Source organism: Panthera tigris, chromosome B3, assembly GCF_018350195.1.
Source record: "Panthera tigris isolate Pti1 chromosome B3, P.tigris_Pti1_mat1.1, whole genome shotgun sequence".
Classification (NCBI taxonomy): Eukaryota; Metazoa; Chordata; class Mammalia; order Carnivora; family Felidae; genus Panthera; species Panthera tigris.
In genome coordinates, this window is record NC_056665.1 from 82,003,923 (window position 1) to 82,024,194 (window position 20,272).

At 35.3% G+C, this 20,272-nt stretch overlaps 1 protein-coding gene across 12 annotated transcripts in view; it reads left to right on the plus strand.

Moving 5' to 3' along the window:
- The window catches only part of AKAP6 (A-kinase anchoring protein 6), a 554,906-nt gene that overhangs the window by 470,467 nt on the left and 64,167 nt on the right, over nt 1-20,272 (plus strand). The window lies entirely within an intron of this gene.

Sequence of the window (20,272 nt, forward strand, 5' to 3'; positions counted from 1 at the left end):
TCTACAAAACACACATCAACTGGTAGCCTGCTCTCACCCCATGTCTGAATACTTGACAGCCAGCTGAAGGAATCAGCAAATCAATGTTTGAAATCTTAGAAATTAAAATTTTTAGGGTACAGTCTTTAAAAGGATTTCAAATTAACTATTAAATGTGCAGCATTACTAAGTAATTACTCCGAAAAGGGATATCACTAATGTACTTAAAAAAAGAGAGAGATAAATAAAAGAGCTAAACACAGTTCTCATGCTTTAAGAAACATTTTCTCAAATCTCACTGTAATTTCCAGAAGTAAAAATTGGACCAATCTGGCCAAGACATTTAGAGGGAATTTCCCATGTCCACTGTGACCAATCTCAATGGCAGCATAAATAATCACACTGGTTGTGTCCCCGCAAACCCACATTTTTAAGATTAGGTTGAAAGACAGAAGAAAATATTTTGGAAGTTTTGAAATATGTGAAAGGAAGCTATGGTTCCTACAGGTTCAGGATCATCCCTGCTGCTGTGTCCTGGAGCCATTACAAACTTTGTAATGATGTTGTTGGCAAAGCTGCAAAGAATTACAGTGATTCAATCTGGCTGTGACAAAAGCATGCAAATGCTTTCAAAATCAACAGACATCAGACAGGATTTAATCTTTTCTATATGTCTTAGATACAATTTTTTAAAAAGCTATTATATTAACCACGTTAGGTTCATCAAAAGAAAATACTGAATTCAGCTTTTATCAGATATTTTGTCCCACCACGTATAAGAAATCCATCATCTAACACTTTGGAAGTAATTTTAAGTAACTGGATACAATCCAGAACTGTCTTTTAAAAAATTTGGCTGGGTTAAGGTTTGAATTCAAAGAGAGATTTAAATAAATGTTATACACACTACCATTTGGGTTTGGTGGGAAGATCCACAGGAAATTTTTATTGGCAGTCTTAGTGCAGCCTTCTAAAGTGAAAAAAAAAAAAAAGAAGAAAAGAAAAAGAAGAAAAAAGAAAGAAACAACAAAGACCTAATTCTTTCTGAGCACACCTTTCACTAGAAGGAGATACTGAATGATTCCCATGAAGGGGAATGAGTTGAGGATACAAAGATATAGCCGTGTACTTATTTCAAAGGTGTCATTCGTATTATTGCTATCAGGTAAACCAGATTCATGGAAATTAAAGGCTGCAATGCTAACCTAGGAAGATGAGAGGGAGATCTCACCCATCTTTACTTTATCGCTGCTTAGAAAATCAGACAGAATTACATTTAGGCTCTGAAGCCACTGTGATTAATGTTTCTATTCTTAAGTCTTAATTGATTTCTTAACATTATTTCAATGTTATTTTTATTGTTAACACACTCAATTTGGGTAGAAAATGGGGAACAGAATTGTAAACTTGTCTCCATGCTCTCCACTTATCTAAGTGTAGGGTGGGAGCAGTGAATCTGTTCCACGTTAGGGAAGAAGCTTACACAGGTGAGTTCAAGATGCTTGGGTTTATCATGACTCTATTTCTAATCCCTGATTTTAAGCCCCTTAGGTTTCTCATCTTACAAATAGGGATAATAATAGCACTTAGCTCATAGAGTGGTTATAAGATACTATATATGAAAGTTGCTTGCAACTAGAGCCTGCATAGTAAGAACTCAATATATATTAGCATTATAATTACTATAGCATAAACTGGTCTTTTTTTAAAAAGTATTTATTGCTAATACAGCAAAGTAAATAGATAAGTAGTAAACATAAAGAAAAGTCCATGGGGTTTCAGTTACTTGAGGTAAGTTTTATGCTCAATAGGAAGTGAATTATCTATCTTATTGTTTGGTCATTGACCTATAATCATGTAGGTAAAACCACAAGAGGATTGTTTTCCTCTAAAGGCTAGCAAAAAAGGAAGCAATCAGTACACCTTCCAAGTTTCCCCTCTCACTTGGGAAAAGGACAGTTCTTTTGGGATGCAGTAGACCAGATCCCGGATTATCAAAGGTGGATCTCCACATCAGGCTACTTTTCGGCTTTTGAGCAAGATGGCAAAACAGCTGCTTAGAGTCCCTTTTCTTCCCCATTTTCTGTCTCCCTGACGTTCTTTTATAAACACTCTTTTTATATCTTCATCGTATTTCTCCTGGTTTACTGCTCTACACACACAATTAGAACTCCACTTAAGGAGAGAAACAAAATTTATTTTTTTAGTGTTAATATTGAGTTGTGAATCCTCTTCTGTAACTTTAGTACCACATCATTCTTTTACAGTTTACCAATTAATGGTAGTTACAGAGTACCCTTACTAGGTCATGTTTGTTGGCAACATTATGACCTAGGATTTCCAGCTGCGTGATCTCAGTAAATAATTTCTTTTTGCCTGATATTATTTATTTGTAAATTTAGGCTTTTTGTTTGAAAGGCTTCCCCTCACCTCTAGCATTCTGTGACTGTGTCGTAGCCATCTTTTTCCTTGGATGAATCTATTCAATTATAGATGTCATTTAATTCCTCTAAACAACACTTTCCATTTGCCATAAAACTTCTGGTATACAGACAATTCTGTATTCCAGGAGTCATGTTTACTTCGTTGAGAATGATGCTTCAGAAGGACAAGGGCATCTTTTGAACCAAAGTTTGTTGCCTTTGGCACCACAGTAGCCAACTTTGTCTTTATATCCATTTCATTTCTAACATTATAATATCTTTATAATTTGAATAGACATGCGGGTCTAAAATGGGAAAGAAAAGGTTTTCCTAGTTATAAATTTCAATCAGAAAGGTGGCACAGGTAACATGAATATATATGTTTTTGTTGTTTTATACATCATCAGGACTCGGTTGATTTAAAAGTGCAAAGAATTATACAAATGGCTGGTATAGTGATGGCAAGCAAATGTACAGGTCTGTGAGAAACAGAATACAGAACACTCTTGGTTAAAATTAATGACCAGGTTGAAGAGATGCGGGATTTGAATGTAACAGAACTAACCAGAGACCCTACAATCAGAGGCATTGCCTTATTCCTTTCTCATCTATTAGGTGCCTTGAAGTCCTTCACAATATGTCTAAAGTCTTCATATATCTTTGCCTGTCATTTGGTTATCAAATTTTTAGCATGTTGTTTTAGGTGATTTTTTTTAATAAATTGCATTCTAATCAAATCTGAAAGTCTCTATCTTTTAATAAAAAAATAAGCCCTTTCACATATAGTTCTTTTTTTAATTTGAGAGAGAGAGAGGGGGCACATGTTTGAGCAGGGAAGGGGCAGAAGAAAAGAGAGAGAGAGAGAGAGAGAGAGAGAGAGAATTTTAAGCAGACTCCATGCTCAGTGTAGAGCCTGACATTGGGCTTGATCCCACAACCCTGGTATCATGACCTGAGCCAAAATCAAGAGTCAGAAGCTCAACTGATTGAGCCACCCAGGCAGCCCACATTTAGTTTCTTGATTAAGATTGCTGATCTTTTAACTCATCATGTTCCTTCATTTATTCATCCAATAAATATTTCTTGGACACCTACCATGTGGCAGGCCCTGGGCTGAGTGTTAGCAATGCCTGAGGCTTACACAGTGGTCTTGTCTAAATATTTTGCTATAAGGCATGTTGTTTTCTTCATTTTTATCCTAGTGAATTGGAATTTTTTAAAAAAGATATCCCTTATATCCAAGAACAAAAATGAATCTACCTTTTATTGATGCCACTTTTAAAATGATAAATTGACTTTTCTGCATCCTCTACGCTATTTCTCCATTTTTGCTGGTATCATCTTGGATGCAGTTATTACCTAATGTTATTATTATTTTACTAATACAATGACATTCTTTATCATACTTGCAATAATTTTTTTTATGTTTGCATTATATTTTATAGGAATATGAAACATGATTCAGAATTCTTTATAATACTCATTTCGTTGCTCAACATCAGTTTTTTTTAATACCACGGTTTTCCATTAAAAAAAATTATTCTTAGTACTATTAGATTATCTTCTAATAATTTTTATAGGAAAAGTGCATTCTTAGTATATGCTACAAACCTTGTGTGTCAGAAAATATATTTTACTTGACCTCACAAATGAACAATAGCTTGGCCAACTGTAAAATTTTGTCATGGAGAATATAACCTTTGACCATCAAAACTGCTAATGATTCTTTTGGCATTTACAGTCATAAAGAAGAAGGCTGATTTTTGTTGCTCCATAGTAACCTTGTTTTTCACTTATCTATGGCTGGGTGTTGGTCCCTTTGTATTTCTTTTGCTGGGAACCTGGTGAGTCTTAATTGATTTTTGACAACTGAAATTTTGCTTTAGATCAGAGAGTTTTGCCTACCATTTGATTATCACAAGTTCTCCATATGTTTAGTTTAGTTCCCTCTTTCTAGAGGTCCCATTCTGTGTATATTAAGTCCCCCAGATCTTTCCTTCACTTAAAGAAACCTATTTTTATTTCTACTTTTTAATACAGGGACTTTTGGTGGAATTCTCAAGGTTTTCTGTTTTTGCAGTACCTAATTTTATAGTTTTTCACTGCAATTTTTAATTCAACAAAAGTTCTCTTCATCTTTGTACAATCTTTCCTGTTCTTGATTTGTTTCATTTGCAGAAGTGCCTACCTACTTCAGTGCCATGGATGCAATATCTTTTTGCATATTTTTGAGAATTAGATTAAAATGTTCTAAGGTTTTCTTTTTTCTTATACTAATTCTATTTCAAAAGGAGTCTATTAGTCTGTTGCTTTGAGTGCTCAAACTGGGCCCTCCTTTTAACTACAATGCCTATTAATCTATGTGTTGATTTTTCTATGTCTCTTTGTTCTTAAGGAGAGAGTTTTGTTTGCCAGGACTGAGTGTTAAGGTAGGTCCTCTGAGAGAGTCTGTAAGTGGCTTCCTCTACAAATATTTCAGGCCCTGACAAAAAGGAAATGGAAAATGTAGATTCCCTTGAGTTTTATGAAAATTCAAGAATGAGAAAATGTAGACCATATACAAGGGATAGCCAATTGTCCATTGATACTGAAACATGGGTACCTATATAACTAATATCAGGTGAAGTTTAAGGCAAGCTAAGGAGTCAATATTTTTCTCATTCATCAGGGGCATCTTCAGTGTCCCAGAGCAGCAGAGTGGTCTTGCAGAGTTGTGTGTCCATCAGTGTTCAGAGAGAAAGCCCCATTAGAAGGTAACTATGCTGTAACTTAGGTGATACGTTCTGGGGACTTGAACTAGTACAATTATAGTGGAAGATAGGAGGAGGCTGGATTTAAGAGAGTCCTCCTGTTAGAGATGACAGGATTTAGAAACTGCTAATGCTGGTAGGGGTGAGGAAGTAGGAGAAAGCCTTCTCAGGACTCACTCCCACTAAGAGCTCCTCTTTTCCTGGAATGCAATTGCCTCTGCCTTCACAGTCCCCTTTAAATAAGAAAATCTTCAAGAAAAGGCATTGGAAGTAATAGAACACATGTAAGGATGGAGAGGCTCTGGTACCTAAAAAAAGAAGCCAGTTCAAGATTATTTGGAGTTAACATAATGTGCTATGGAAGTAAATGGGGCATTCCTGGGGAGGGACAAGGAAGTTACTAGAGTGAGTGACTCTAAATTGACATCTGAAGTGAAGGAGGGGGAGTGTGAACAGAATAACATGTGCATGTGCATGGAGCTCTGGAGATAAGAGACTTCTGTGTTGTTTTGTGTACTTATTTAAATGTTATTCTTGTGTGTATAGGTATGAATCTATGTGTCTAGGGGCACCTGGGTGGCTCAGTCGGTTGAGCGTCTGACTCCGATTCAGGTCATGATCTCACAGTTTGTGAGTTTGAGCCCTGCGTGGGGCTCTGTGCTGACAGCTCAGAGCCTGGAGCCTGTTTCCGATCCTGTGTCTCCCTCTCTCTCTGCCCCTCCCCTGCTTGTGCTCTGTCTCTCTCTCTTTCTCAAAAGTAAATAAACATTAAAAAAATTTATGAATCTATGTGTCTTATCAACAAACTAGAGTGTAAACCTTTTTTAAATTAAGCTATTTTTTAAAAGCAGTATGAGGTTCACAGCAAAATTGAGGGAAAGTTACAGAGATTTCCCATATACTCCCTGTCCCTACTCATACAGAGCCTCCCCCATTATCAACATGGTACCACCAAAATGGTACATTTGTTACAGTTGATGAACTTACAATGACATATCATGATCACTCCAAGTTCATAGTTTGTATTACAGTTAACTCAATGCTATACATTCTGTGGGTTTAGACAACTGTATAATGATATGTATCCATCATTGTGGTTTATTATACCAAGTATTTTCACTGCACTACAGATCTTCTGTGCTCTGCCTATTTATTCCTAGCCCCCTTCCCCCTGCCCCAACCCCTGGCAATCACTGATTTTTTTTTTAAGACAGAGAGAGACAGAGCATGAGCAGGGGAGGGGCAGAGAGAGAGAGGGAGACACAGAATCTGAAGCAAGCTCCAGGCTCTGAGCTGTCAGCACAGAGCCTGACGCAGGGCTTGAACTCACAGACTGTAAGATCATGACCTGAGCTGAAGTCGGATGCTTAACCGACTGAGCCACCCAGGCGCCCCATCACTGATTTTTTTTACTCTGCATAGTTTTGCCTTTTCCAGAATGTTGTATGGTTGGAAACATACAGTGTGTAGCCCTTTTAAATTGACTTCTTTCACTTAGCAATATGCATGTAAGATTCTCCCATGGTCTTTTCATGGCTTGGTAGCTCATTTCTTTTTAATACTTAATAATATCCCATTGTCTGATTATAACATAATTTATTAATTCATTCACCTACTGAAGGACATCTTGGTTGCTACCAAGTTTGGGCCATTATGAATAAAGCTACTATAAATATCCATATGCAGATTCTTGTGTGGAAATAAGTTTTCAACTCCTTCAGGTAAATACCAGGGAGCACGATTGCTGACTTGTATGGTAAGAGTATGTTTAGTTTTGTAAGAAACTACCAAAATTTCTTCCATAGTGCTAGTATCATTTTGCATTCCCACCAGCATTGAATAAGAGTTCTTTTTCCACATCCCCTTCAGCATTTTGTGGTGTTAGTGTTTTGAATTTTGGCCACTCTAATAGGGGTGTGTTGATATTTCATTGTTGTTTTAAGAGTATAAACTTTTTAAAAGTAGGAACCATCTTAAAGTATTTGTTTTGCATACCCTTTATAGTACCATAGGCAATGTACTTTAGAGTCACTAGATACTTAAGAAGTACTTAGCAGATTGCAGATCATCATGAGATGGGACCTGAGATCATTTAGCTACCTTAACCTTCTTATTCCGAAGAAGAAAAAACCAAGTCTCTGATAAATTAAATAACTACCCAACCAGAGCCAGATGTCAGCCCACATCTCCTGAATCCTAATCCAGGCCATAGTCCAATAATACCAAACCAATGATTTCATGTGAATTAATACTGATGTCTTTGCAATTTTCACAACTCAATTTTTTCTCTATAAAATAGAGATAATAAGTCTATGTTATTTGATGATTGGAAATTTAAAAAAATGATCATTACAACAGACATTGTGATTGACAAGAAATGTAGAAATGCTTGTTAATACTGTGAAGTCCTATTTTAAATAGTGTTAAAAATACATATGACAATAAACCAAGACTCCTCTGGTATTGGAATTCAGAGACTTACCATCTTGACCTGCAACAGCTTCCCATTTCCAGGGGCTTTGCTCTGGAAGTTCAACTCAGTGTACAGTTTGCTATCATTTTTCACCTTCTGTTTATGTTGCACCTCCATATGAGGAGCTTAAAGAGCTTTAGAGACATTAGCTCATTAATCCTCCCCAAACCTCTCTAAGATAGGACGGAGGCATAAATCATTATTCCCATCTGGAAAAAAAAATAGCCTAAGTTATCTCTCTTAATTTCACTGATGCTCTAAACTGTTGATTAAATCCTAACTTATACCCTTACATTCAGAATATTGCATTCTCTTCCCCAAGGATATTTTTCTTTCTTTTTGAATTTAATGTCATGAGGATAAGTGTAAAAATAGATCAATGGGTCTGGTGTTAGAAGTTCTTTGAAAAGTACAGGATAGGTGGTAAACCAGGTTCTTCCTTCCCCTCAAGCTCTCCTCCTTTTCTCAAAATGTCCTTCTTTATAACCCTTCAGTCATGACAGGAGAAATGACTTTTAGGAATTAGAAGGATGTTTCAAGACCCATTCATTCCTTTATCTGTCAGCCAAGATTACCACCAAGAGAGCCAATGGATAGCCATTCAACCATGCCATCCTAATTCTCAGTAAAACACTGGTGCAATGGACTTCAAAACTTCACAAACGTAACAATGGAAGTTAAAATTTTCAATCTTGTGTGCTTTGCTTGGGCATGTGGTTCTCACTATAAAGATATTTGGAGCTAGACTTTGAATATGTTAGAACATGAGCAGAATACATGAGCAGAATCTGAGGCCAAGCAAGGTTGATTCATACAAGTGATTGCAACAGAGCACTTGCCCAATTAGTTTCCTACAGTTCAGGACAGTGAAAGGAAAAATAAATAAAAATGAAAGATGAAATGAAATTAGTATTCTTTCACTCCTACAAGTTCTCCAGAGCAGATGAGAGTCAACTTGCAACTGATTTGAGAAATATTCAAAGTTGTATTTTATTATTTTTTAGAAGTCTGTCTTAGATAGACTGATATTTTTCCTGCCTCATAACAGAACAAGATTATGTCATAATCTGATGCCAGATGTGAAATGCTAAAGGATCATTGCATTTTAGAGAAAGAATATGGAGGGAACATAAAAGTTACATGATTTACTTGAGATAATACAACTACTTATTGCCAAACTAGGCAAAGACTCTAAGTTGTGTTTTTTTCCCCTCAGTCCAAGTTGCTTCTCAGATGTTTAGTTAGAACACCTTCATGCCCTGATGACATATATTCTGCCTTGCTGCCAAAATACTAGACGAGGTGAATGAGGCCACTGCCCCCCAATATACTCATTCATCTTTTGGGGAGCAAGCAGGAAAGAGATGTGGTATCTCTTCTCAGAAGAAATGAAAACATCATCCTTGTAAAAGGAAAATTAGGGGCGCCTGGGTGGCTCAGTCGGTTAAGCATCCGACTTCAGCTCAGGTCACGATCTCGAGGTCCGTGAGTTCAAGCCCCGCGTCGGGCTCTGTGCTGATGGCTCAGAGCCTGGAGCTTGCTTCAGATTCTGTGTCTCCCTCTCTCTCTGCCCCTCCCCCGTTCATGCTGTGTCTCTCTCTGTCTCAAAAATAAATAAACGTTAAAAAAAAATTAAAAAAAAAATAAAAATAAAAGGAAAATTAACTTTATTCAGGAAAATGCTCTCAAAAAATTCTCCTAGACCTCTGCTTTATTTTAGTTATGGGAGTGTTTAAAGAATGAAGTTCTTATTACATTTCCTTTTCACAAGGTTCTGGAATATTGCTTTGAGCTAAATAATCATTATAGCAATTTACCAGTTGGCTAATATTGAGTCAGCATCTCTCTACTACCTAATATAATGGTTGAAGAGTGTGTTGCTGTTATATATTAGTTAAACTTCTAAACGACCCTGAGAGTGTGGTTAGTGTTACTGCACATCTGGGAATACTGAAAACTGGCGAGAAGGAGTCAAGTTGCCCTGGGCTTCCACCACAAAAGCAAAGGAAAAGAGCTAAGAAGCAATTTCCTAGTTATCCAAACTCACAGGAAAATGTCCTGTTTAGATGCCATAAAAATAAAATCAGAAATATGAAGTTTGTAGAGCTGTCTATACCTCAGTTTCTTCCAGGTCAGGGAGGAATAAATGAATAAACAGAAGGATCTTTCTAGTGTTGACTTTTTGTCCCTAGTATCATTTTCCTCCTTTTTAGTGTTGTTATTCCCCAAAGCCTAACTCTCTTCCTGCATTCTTATTGTGTCCCACGTGTTCTTGAATTCATTTATTTCCCATCTGCAGGATTCTGGAATAACAGTAATACTTCCCTAAAATACCAATTCCTAGCTGTTCTACTTCCAGTAACACTCCGAGCTTTGTGACAAGTGCCAAGAGTGGCTTCATAGGAAATAAACAATGTTACTCAGAGATAAATTTGGGAAAATGGGGTCTGATAGAGGAGAGAAGGAGTCAAATGTATGAATGAGAGAGCTAGAAAATACCATGCAACAGAGCTGAGCAAGTCATGAAACCAGTTAGTTCAGTAATCTGTCCTCTCCTGCGTGTTCCACACTACCCCTGGGAATTCCTCCCAGGTTATCCTTGCTCCTGTGTTCTCTCACTTTCCTTCTTTCTCCTTGCTTTTCCTTGCTATTTCATTCTTCAAGTGTGGTCTTTATGATGATCCTTCTTTTGTAGATTTGGCCTAATGGATGTATTGTGCTGTACCTTGTCACATAGAATTATTTTCTTCCTTTCCTCAAGACCAACTTGAATATTCCTTTGACCTGGCTAGTGAATACCCAACATCCATTAAAAACGAAGATGAGTTCAGGTACCTGGGTTCAACAGAGAATCTAGAGGAAGAAAATCAGCTTTCTCCATTCCCCAGAATTACTTTGAAATGATTCCCATGGAATCTAACAAGAGATAAAAAGCACAGTGGGTGTTGTAAATAGATTTCAAAATATAATAATGTAAAACTAAATGGCAATTAATACCTTATCTGCTTATGAAAAGAGTGATTGTGGAATTTTAAGAAAAGGTATTTTGTAGTATAATGGCTAAGTTGCATTTATATCCAGCACCCTTTCCCCCTTTTTGCTAAAAGTTACCTTTCTATAATTGCAGACTAGTTTAGCATCTTAACAATAATGGACATGTTTTTAAAAGATTATTGCCAAAAGTGCATTCTTTATTCCAGAGAGACTCTGTAATAGATACCAGCATTTTAGTAATGATACAAGCAATCTGTAAGCTATTACAGTTTTCTTTAGAGTAACTTAATCTTCATATTGTTTTGTATGTCTGGAATTTTAATAGTGTTTTTAATTTAGAAAAGGAAGTATATAACATATTACTAATTACATGTGAATATGAACTAAGCACACGACCACTGAGCTTGATTCTTAAAAACAAACATATTTAAAAGTACTTAACCTAATGTAGGGAAAGTCACAAAATTAAAGAATACCACACAGGGATAGCAACAGTTTTTATGGAATAACAAAGCAAGGTCTGCAATTCTAAAATGGTTATTATATTTTGGTCCACAGCTAACAAAATAGCCAACAGAAATAGAAATCTCCTTTCCAAATATAATTAATGTTTTTCAACACATGAAAAGTACAAACAATTAAATGAATGTTTGTAACAAACTGATTAGCTTTTATCTTGATGACACCATTCATCCAAGAATTTATAGTATTAACCAATAGTCCTGGTGGCCCTAAGTGATCCAATCTAGTATCCAAGTGAGAGGATACTAGATTGCAAGAAAAAGTAAAAGCTTTTTCTAGGTCAAAGGTCAAATTAAGTAGGCCATGAAAGTTAAGGTAACTTGACTTTGGACCTCACTCATTTGCTGCCTCCATGAACAGAGAGGAGATGATTTTTCTTAAAAATGGAAGCACTCACTGGAAATATTTTGATTTTAAATGGTTATAAGAAATCATTTGGTGTTAGAATCTAGACTTATATTGTCATGTACAATTTTGAAACTATTTTGGCACACATCCCAGACCATCTTCAAGGAGCTGATAGAGATGTGCTTAGTAAACCAATTCAGGGGTCTTTAATGCTATTTTTAAAATCCAGCTTTTACATTAAATAAACCCGTGTGTTATTTTGAAAGAAGTTATAATCTACTTAAAACTGTCATTCTGTGTTTCTAACTTGCAATTAGGTGGTATTTCCAAAATGTCAGACCTAGATTCTGCTTCTACCATCACCATAATAAAATGTGACAGCCAAGATATTATATCAATACCTTTTCCATAATTAGCAATAAGGATCCTGCCAAGGGTTAACTAGAAAAGTTTCATAAACGTTTTTCTACAAATGGTTCTGAAGGCAGTATTATGCTTTTGAAATCTGCTAATGTAGCAAAGACTCATGACAACCAGGAGACAAATCTATGAGCAAAACTGTTTGGAGAGAATAGTTTTGTAGTGTATGATGTATGTTATGTAAATGAGCTTATTAGGACTCTCATCTATTTTATTATTGGTGACCAATTTAATAGAGGCATTTAAAAAACAATATTTCTGCCTGACTCCTAGAAATGAAGAAGATACATTGATATAATTGAGAGCAAATGATTGCATGTCGTGCCATTTAATCGTGTCATTTTTCAATTGCTATTTTTTGCACTTCACTGCATGCTTATAGAATATTTAGCTTCAATATAGATTAAGTCCCAGGGTTCGCAACTGAGCTGAGTTCCTATATTGGCTGACGCTGTCTTTTAAGTTTGGAATGAGTTAAAATATGCAGACGTCATTTGCCCATATTTCCTCTAAAATATGCAATTCATCATTCATACCTCACTTGAGGTATTTTAGTTTTTTTGCTGTTTTGAAGAATTACCCCTTTACAATTTCTGGATGGAAATTCTTAATTGCAACACTATACACTAGATACAGTTGAGGTAAGCACATAATTGGCTCAAGAATGGTGCTCTCAAGACCAAAAGATCTGCTGACCTTTGCTGGGAACTCTGATAATCATTTGCCTAATAAATGTTTCTTACTTTTGTTCAATCTCTTTTTGATTATGTATTTAATTTACATTTTTCTCAGAAAAAAGATTATCCTCCACTGTCTGCTAGAATATGAGGGTCTTGAGGGTAGAAAGTTTGTCTGTTTTGTTCACTGACACATCTCAAACACTCAGAACAGTGCCCATTACAATAGGTGCTCAATAAATATTTGCTCAGTAAATGAATTTGTGTTTTTTTCCATCTCTGCTCTCACAACCACGCTAGAATTAAGAAGAATTAAGAATAGCAGAGTACTATTTTTTTAAAGATTTTCATTTATTTTTTTTCATTTATTTTTTTAATGTTTATTTTATTTTTGAGAGAGAAGGGGAAGAGGGACAGAGAGAGAGGGAGACACAGAATCTAAAGCAGGCTCCAGGCTTTGAGCTGTCAGCACATAGCCTGACGTGAGGCTGGCACTCAGGAACTGTGAGATCATGACCTGAGCCGAAGTTGGACACTTAACCAACTGAGCCACCCAAGCGCCCCAAATGATTTTCATTGTTAAGTAATCTCTACACTCAACATGGGGCTTGAATTTACAACCCCAAGATCAAGAGACTTATGCTTTACCAACTGAGTCAGTCAGGCACCCCATAGATTACTAATTTTTAACTTAGGTCTAGAAACAGGTATAAGAGACACCTATGAAAAGTATACTGAAGTACATTGTTGGCTCTCTTATCAACAATAACTTTATGGTTGTGGCCACTTCTGGTTGGAAATAAGGGACAGGAACAGTCTTAAAATGGAGACATTTTATAAGCCTCTTCAAGCCTTTTAGAAAGGAAATGTAGCATAGTGTTTTTATGAATTAGCTCAGGATTCAAGTTGCATGGGGTAACATCCTGCCTTTGCTGCTTATTAGCCATGTTATCTTTGGTCAGTTACTTAACCTCCTTGTGTCTCCATTTCCTCATTTGTAAAATAGGTACATGACAATAATATATATTTCATAGTGCTGTTGTGAGGATTAAATGAGCCAATACATATAAAATACCTGAAGAATGCATAGCAGAAAGAAATACACAAATAATGTTTGTCACCAGTGTATGAGATTAGTGAAAACTAAAAAAAATACTAAGAATAGTGCTCTAGCAATTTAATAATACTCAATGATTGTTGGCTATTATTTTGCAATCAAGTAAATCCTTGATTAAATATTCGAGGAGAACATAACATTTAAAAGATTTCTTATAGGTTCACATACATATAGTTAACTTAGAATGACTGTTGGTAAAATACATGAAGTACATCTGATATGTCACTTTTCTCATTTTCATATGGACACCAACAACACAATGGATTACAGTTTCATAAGATGTGTGATCGTGCATGAAACTCACCACTGCAGTAATTAGACTTAACTAACATTCTTTAATTTCTACATTTTCTTCAACTCCTTTAACAGATCCATGCTCTTCTATATATACTTTTCTGTTTATGTTTTATGATATTTCTAGAAGTAGGACAGCTATATTAAAAACAGCACTGTATTATTTTTATCATATAACAGAATGTCTTATCTGTTGACTGAGATTTATAGGTTTGCAGTTATGACTCTATCCCAGGGAATTGTATAGCCATTACTTTAAAAAAAATAAATGAAAGCTCTAAGTTTGCCTTTATTTAAGTGTATTAATATGTGTTTGAACTCACTGTTGCAGAACTGTGATGTCTGAATGGTATTAGTAATATCATAAGATCTCTTGTCATGACACACCCTAAATGTATGTGTGGTAAATTCTCTGATTCTATTACCAGTTATGTGGCTAATAATATATACCTGGCCTTACCAAGAGATTAAAAAAATAGCTTTATTGTGATATAATTCACATACCATAAAACATAATTTCAGAATGTTTTCACCAGTCCCCAAAGAAATCCCTTAACCATTAGCAGTCATTCCTTATCCCCCACTGACTGCAACCCAAGGAAACCACTAATATACGTAGTATGCGTTTGTCTGTTCCAGACATTTTATATAAGTGTAATCATACAATTATGTGGCCTTTTTGTGTCTGGCTTCTTCACTTAGCATAATTTTTCAAGGTTCATTTATGTTGTGGTATGTATCAGTACTTTATTCCTCTTTTTTTTTTAATGTAAGCTCTATGCCCAACACAGGGCTTGAATTCATAATCCCAAGATTAAGAATCAAAGGCTCTACCAACTGAGTCAGCTAGGTGCCCCTTTTGTTCCTTTTTATGGTCAAATAATATTCCATTGTATGAATAAAAAATACTACATTTTTTGGATGCATTCTAACAATTTTATTTTATTGTATTTCATATTTTTTTAATTTTATTTTTTATTTTTTAAAATTTACATCCAAATTAGTTAGCATATAGTGCAACAATGATTTCAGGAGTAGATTCCTTAGTGCCCCTTACCCATTTAGCCCATCTACCCTCCCACAACTCCTTTAGTAACCCTCTGTTTATTCTCCATATTTATGAGTCTCTTCTGTTTGTCCCCCTCCCTGCTTTTATATTATTTTTGTTTCCCTTCCCTTATGTTCATCTGTTTTGTCTCTTAAAGTCCTCATATGAGTGAAGTCATATGACTTTTGTCTTTCTCTGACTAATTTCACTTAGCATAATACCCTCCAGTTCCATTCACGTAGTTGCAAATGGCAAGATTTCATTCTTTTTGAATGCCGAGTAATACTCCATTGTGTGTGTGTGTGTGTGTGTGTGTGTGTGTGTGTGTGTGTGTGTATAAATTTTATTTATCCATTCATCCATCAGTGGACATTTGGGTTCTTTCCATACTTTGGTTATTATTGATAGTGCTGCTATAAACAAGGGGGTGCATGTGTCCCTTCGAAACAGCACACCTGTATCCCATGGATAAATGCCTAGTAGTGCAATTGCTGGGTCTAGGATAGTTCTATTTTTAATAACTAAAATAGAGGAACCTCCATGTTGTTTTCCAGAGTGGCTGCACCAGCTTGCATTCCCACCAACAATGCAAAAGAGATCCTCTTTCTCTGCATCCTCGTCACCATCTGTTGTTGCCCGAGTTGTTAATGTTAGCCATTCTGACAGGTGTAAGGTGGTATCTCATCGTGGTTTTGATTTGTGTTTCCCTGATGATGAGACATGTTGAACATTTTTTCATGTGTCTGTCACCATCTGGATATCTTCTTTGGAGAAGTGTCTATTCATGTCTTTTGCCCATTTCTTCACTGGATTATTTGTTTTTTGGGTGCTGAGTTTGATAAGGTCTTTATAGATTTTGGATACTAACCCTTTATTTGATATTTAATTTGCAAATATCTTCTCCCATTCTGTTGGTTGCCTTTTAGTTTAGCTGATTATTTCCTTTGCTGTGTAGAAGCTTTTTATTTTGATGAGGTCCCAGTAGTTCATTTTTGCTTTTGTTTTCCTTGTTTTCCTTGTTTCCTTTTGTTATCCTCCGGACACATGTTAAGTAAGAAGTTGCTGCAGCTGAGGTCAAAGAGGTTTTGACTGCTTTCTCCTTGAGAATTTTGATGGCTTCCTGTCTTACATTGAGGTCTTTCATCCATTTTGAGTTTATTTTTGTGTATGGTATAAGAAAGTGGTTCAGGTTCATTCTTCTGCATGTTGCTGTCCAGTTTTCCCAGCACCACTTGCTGAAGAGACTGTCTTTATTCCATTGGATATTCTTTCCTGCTTTATCAAAGATGAGTTGGCCAAAAAATACTACATTTTTTTAATCCATTAACCATTGATATATATATATTATATATATAATACATATATAAATATATATTAATATATATTTATATATATTAATATATATATAAATATATATTAATATATATTATATATTATATATAATATATAAATATATATATTAATATATTTATATATTATATATAAATATATATATTAATATATATTAATATATATATATATAGTTGTTTATGCTTTTTGGCTATTATGAGTAACATTGTTATGAATATTAGTCTGAAGGTTTTTGTGTATTCTTTTGGGTATTTATGACAGAAATTGCTGGATCATGTAGTAATTCTGTTTAACTTTTTGAGGAAATGTCATACTATTTTTCTTTTTTTGAGAAAGAGATAGAGAAAGAGAGGTGGGAGAGGGGTAGTGAGAGAGGGAGAGAGAAAATCTTAAGCAAGCTCCACACCCAGCATGGAGCCCTAAACAGAGCTCTATCTCATAATTGTGAGATCATGACCTGAGCTGAAATTAAGAGTCAGATGCTTAACCAACTTAGCCACTCAGTTGCTCCATGTCATACTATTTTCCAAAATGAATGCACTACTTTGCAATCTCACCAACTGTGTATGAGAATTCCAATTTCCCTATATCTTTGCCAATGTTGTTATTTTCGTCTTTTTTATTTTAGCTATCATAGTGTGGGTGAAGTAGTATCTAATTGTGGTTTAGATTTGCATTTCCCTGTTGGCTAATGATATTGAACATTTTTTCATATGTTTATTAGTCATTTGTATGTTGTCTTTGAATAAATGTCTATTGAATACTTTGCCCCTTTTTAAAAAGGGAGTTACTTATCTTTATATGGTTGAGTTTTAAGGGTTCTTTATATATTCTGGGTACAAGTCCTTTATAAGATATAGGGTTTTCAGATATTTTCTCCCATTCTGTGGGTTCTTTCATTTTTTTATGGTGTCATTTGAAGAGCAGAAGTTTTTAGTTTTGATTAAGTTGTCCAAAAGTCACTTGTACTCTTGGTGGCATCTCTAAGAAATCACTGCCTAAGAAGTCAGAAGTCACTTCTACTTTAGGTGTCCTATTTAAAAAACCATTGCCTATCCCCAGGTAATGAATATTTACTCCTATGTTTTCTTTTCAGATGTTTTTAGTTGTAGTTCTTTTTTTTAATGTTTTAATGTTTTTATCATATTTTTGAGAGAAAGAGACAGAGTGTGAGCAGGAGAGGGGCAGAAAGGGAGACACAGAATCAGAAGGAGGCTCCAGGGTCTGAGCTGTCAACATAGAGCCTGATGTGAGGCTCCAACTCATGAGCCATGAGATCATGACCTGAGCTGAAGTCAGATACTTAACCAACTGAGCCACCCAGGCACCCCAATTTTAGTTTTAGTTCTTACATTTAGGGCTATGATTCATTTTGAGTTAATTTTGTATATGATGTGAGGTGGGGGAGTTCAATTCATTCTTTTGCATGTGGATATGCAATTATCCCAGCCCCTTTTATTCAAAATGCTTTTTCTGACTTAATTGTACCAAGATCTTTTTAATTCCACTTACTTTATTGGAAAGCATTCAATCATTAATCATTAATATCCTATACTTAATCATAAAATATGCCTTTTTATGGCCTAAATTGGCCATGTTACAAACATTATCTTGTCTAAATTATTGCAGCATCAGAACACTAAGTTATGTTGTTTCTATATCTAAATGTTTTATTATGTGAGGTTACCCCCTCAGAGAAGCTTTACTGACTATCCAGTTTAAAGTAACCCCCACCACTTTCCACCATTTCACCCTATTTTATTTTATATCTCATCATTATCTGATATTTTCTTGTAGGTTTATTTATGTTTTATTTCCAGCCTCTTACCACTACCCCCCAACACACACAAATTCAAATGTAAGTTCTATGAAAGCAGAACTCTTGTTGCTCACTGCTATATCCCCATCCCTGAGAACAGTGCCTGGTACATAAGAGGCACTCAATAAGCGCATTTGGATTGTTGGATGGATGGATGGATGCATGGATAATTGAATTATGATTATCATCATTGTCCACTTGAACTTCCATCCTGTTTTAAAATGTTACCAAAATTGTAGTTTCTTGACCTTTCTTATGTGACTCTTCCAACTGTAATGTCTGACCTCTCTTCCCTCCACCTTTTTGATCTTCAGCGACTTTAACATAGTACTAGGTCTATGAACCTTAATCTATATACTCCTGCTAGTAATGATCTTTTCATCCCCCAAGTCAACGTTTACTTTGAGGAGGGAGAGTCTTTTCTTTACAGCCAAATAACAAGCACCTAAAAACAGGTGCCACATCTTATTATATTCCCCTTAATTACTAATTCCAACCTATAATGAAAAGTGTGGTGGTTAGCACATAGATGATACTCAATAAATGTTTATTGCTGTAAGAAATACCATTCATATTATCTTTGGCATCCTTGCCCCAAAATAATAATCCAGAACCAACCAATGAAAAGCATCTTTTGAAGGCTCATAGAGGTACCAGTATTGCCTCTCATTTTCCCCACATACTGTATGTTCTTGTTAGACAATGGCTGTAGCATTAACATTATCTGCATCTGATGCTTTGTACCTTCTGAACAATCATCATGGTTTTGTTTTATTATATACACTTTCTGAGAGAAGCATCTTTAGCACAATGACACATGTATTGGAGTCATTAATTACTAAATAATTTCTTTGATAAAATTGATTAAAAGGAGAAAAATCCCCAAATATAGTATTCAAACAACCTAACATATCATCATGCTTAATAATTATACTGAAAATTCCAAAGATCATCAAGCACGTACTAATAAGATAAAGATATCTCTGGTCAAAAAGACTTATTCATTGATTGATTGATTCTTTTTCTGGCAGTAATTCAGTAACAATTAAAAAAAGAACTGAGCACCATTGGTGTGGTCTCTAGGCTCTTGGCTAACAATGTGACTCCAGAAACAGAATTGTAACTTCTATTTTATACTTCTAAAAAAAAAATCTGCTCAATTGGATTAATTCTCTTATCTATAAAACTAAGTTCCTCTGTTTCCATAGGCCAGTGTTTTCAAACTTCGGCATGCATTGCAATCACATATAGTGTTTGTTAAACCATAGCTCACTGATGCCTGTCCCAGAGTTGCAGATTCAGAACAGGTGGAGTGGCCCTAGAGCACTGGCATTTCCAAGTTTCCAGGTGATGCTAGTGCTACTTGGCCTGGAGAAGTCTCTGAGAATATTTGCTCTACAAATCTGGTCACAGGTAGCAGACTAAGAGAAGACAGTTTCCTACCTTATGAAATTAAAATGATAAAATACAGAAAGTGCAAAAAGGAAAGACAACATGAAAAAGTGTGGGGGACCCTTGCAACAAAGAGGTGGAGCTATTTACTTGTGACTATTTAAGCCAGAAGAACTTGCATGTCTTTTTCACTTTTTTCCTCTCTCTGTTATTTCCTCACTCCAACTAGATTGAAGGCAAGTATGTATCATATATGCAGGTTAAAACTTCTTTATTGTGCTTACTACAGAGAGGGCCTACTCAATAGATATTGTTAAAAACTTGATCAATCTAGAAAATAAAGTTATGTTTGCTCTTATAAATGGAATTGCTTCATAAATAGTCTTTAGTTGACAGATCATCTAATGTCCTATCACTTTGTTAATATTGACCTATTTAATGATGTTACATTAACCTGCTGAATAAAATTATGTAAGAGATATAGACACAAATTGCTTTGGAGTTTCTTAAACAGATTTTTTTTCTGCTTAGTTTTGGTATTTTAAAATTTTTATTTTCCTCTTCATCTCTCTTTTCTCTATTTAGTTCTTATGTTTTACTTATTGTGTGGTTTGGTTTTTGGTCTAATTGTAGTTCTTTTCTTGTAAGCTTATTTATATCCTTCTG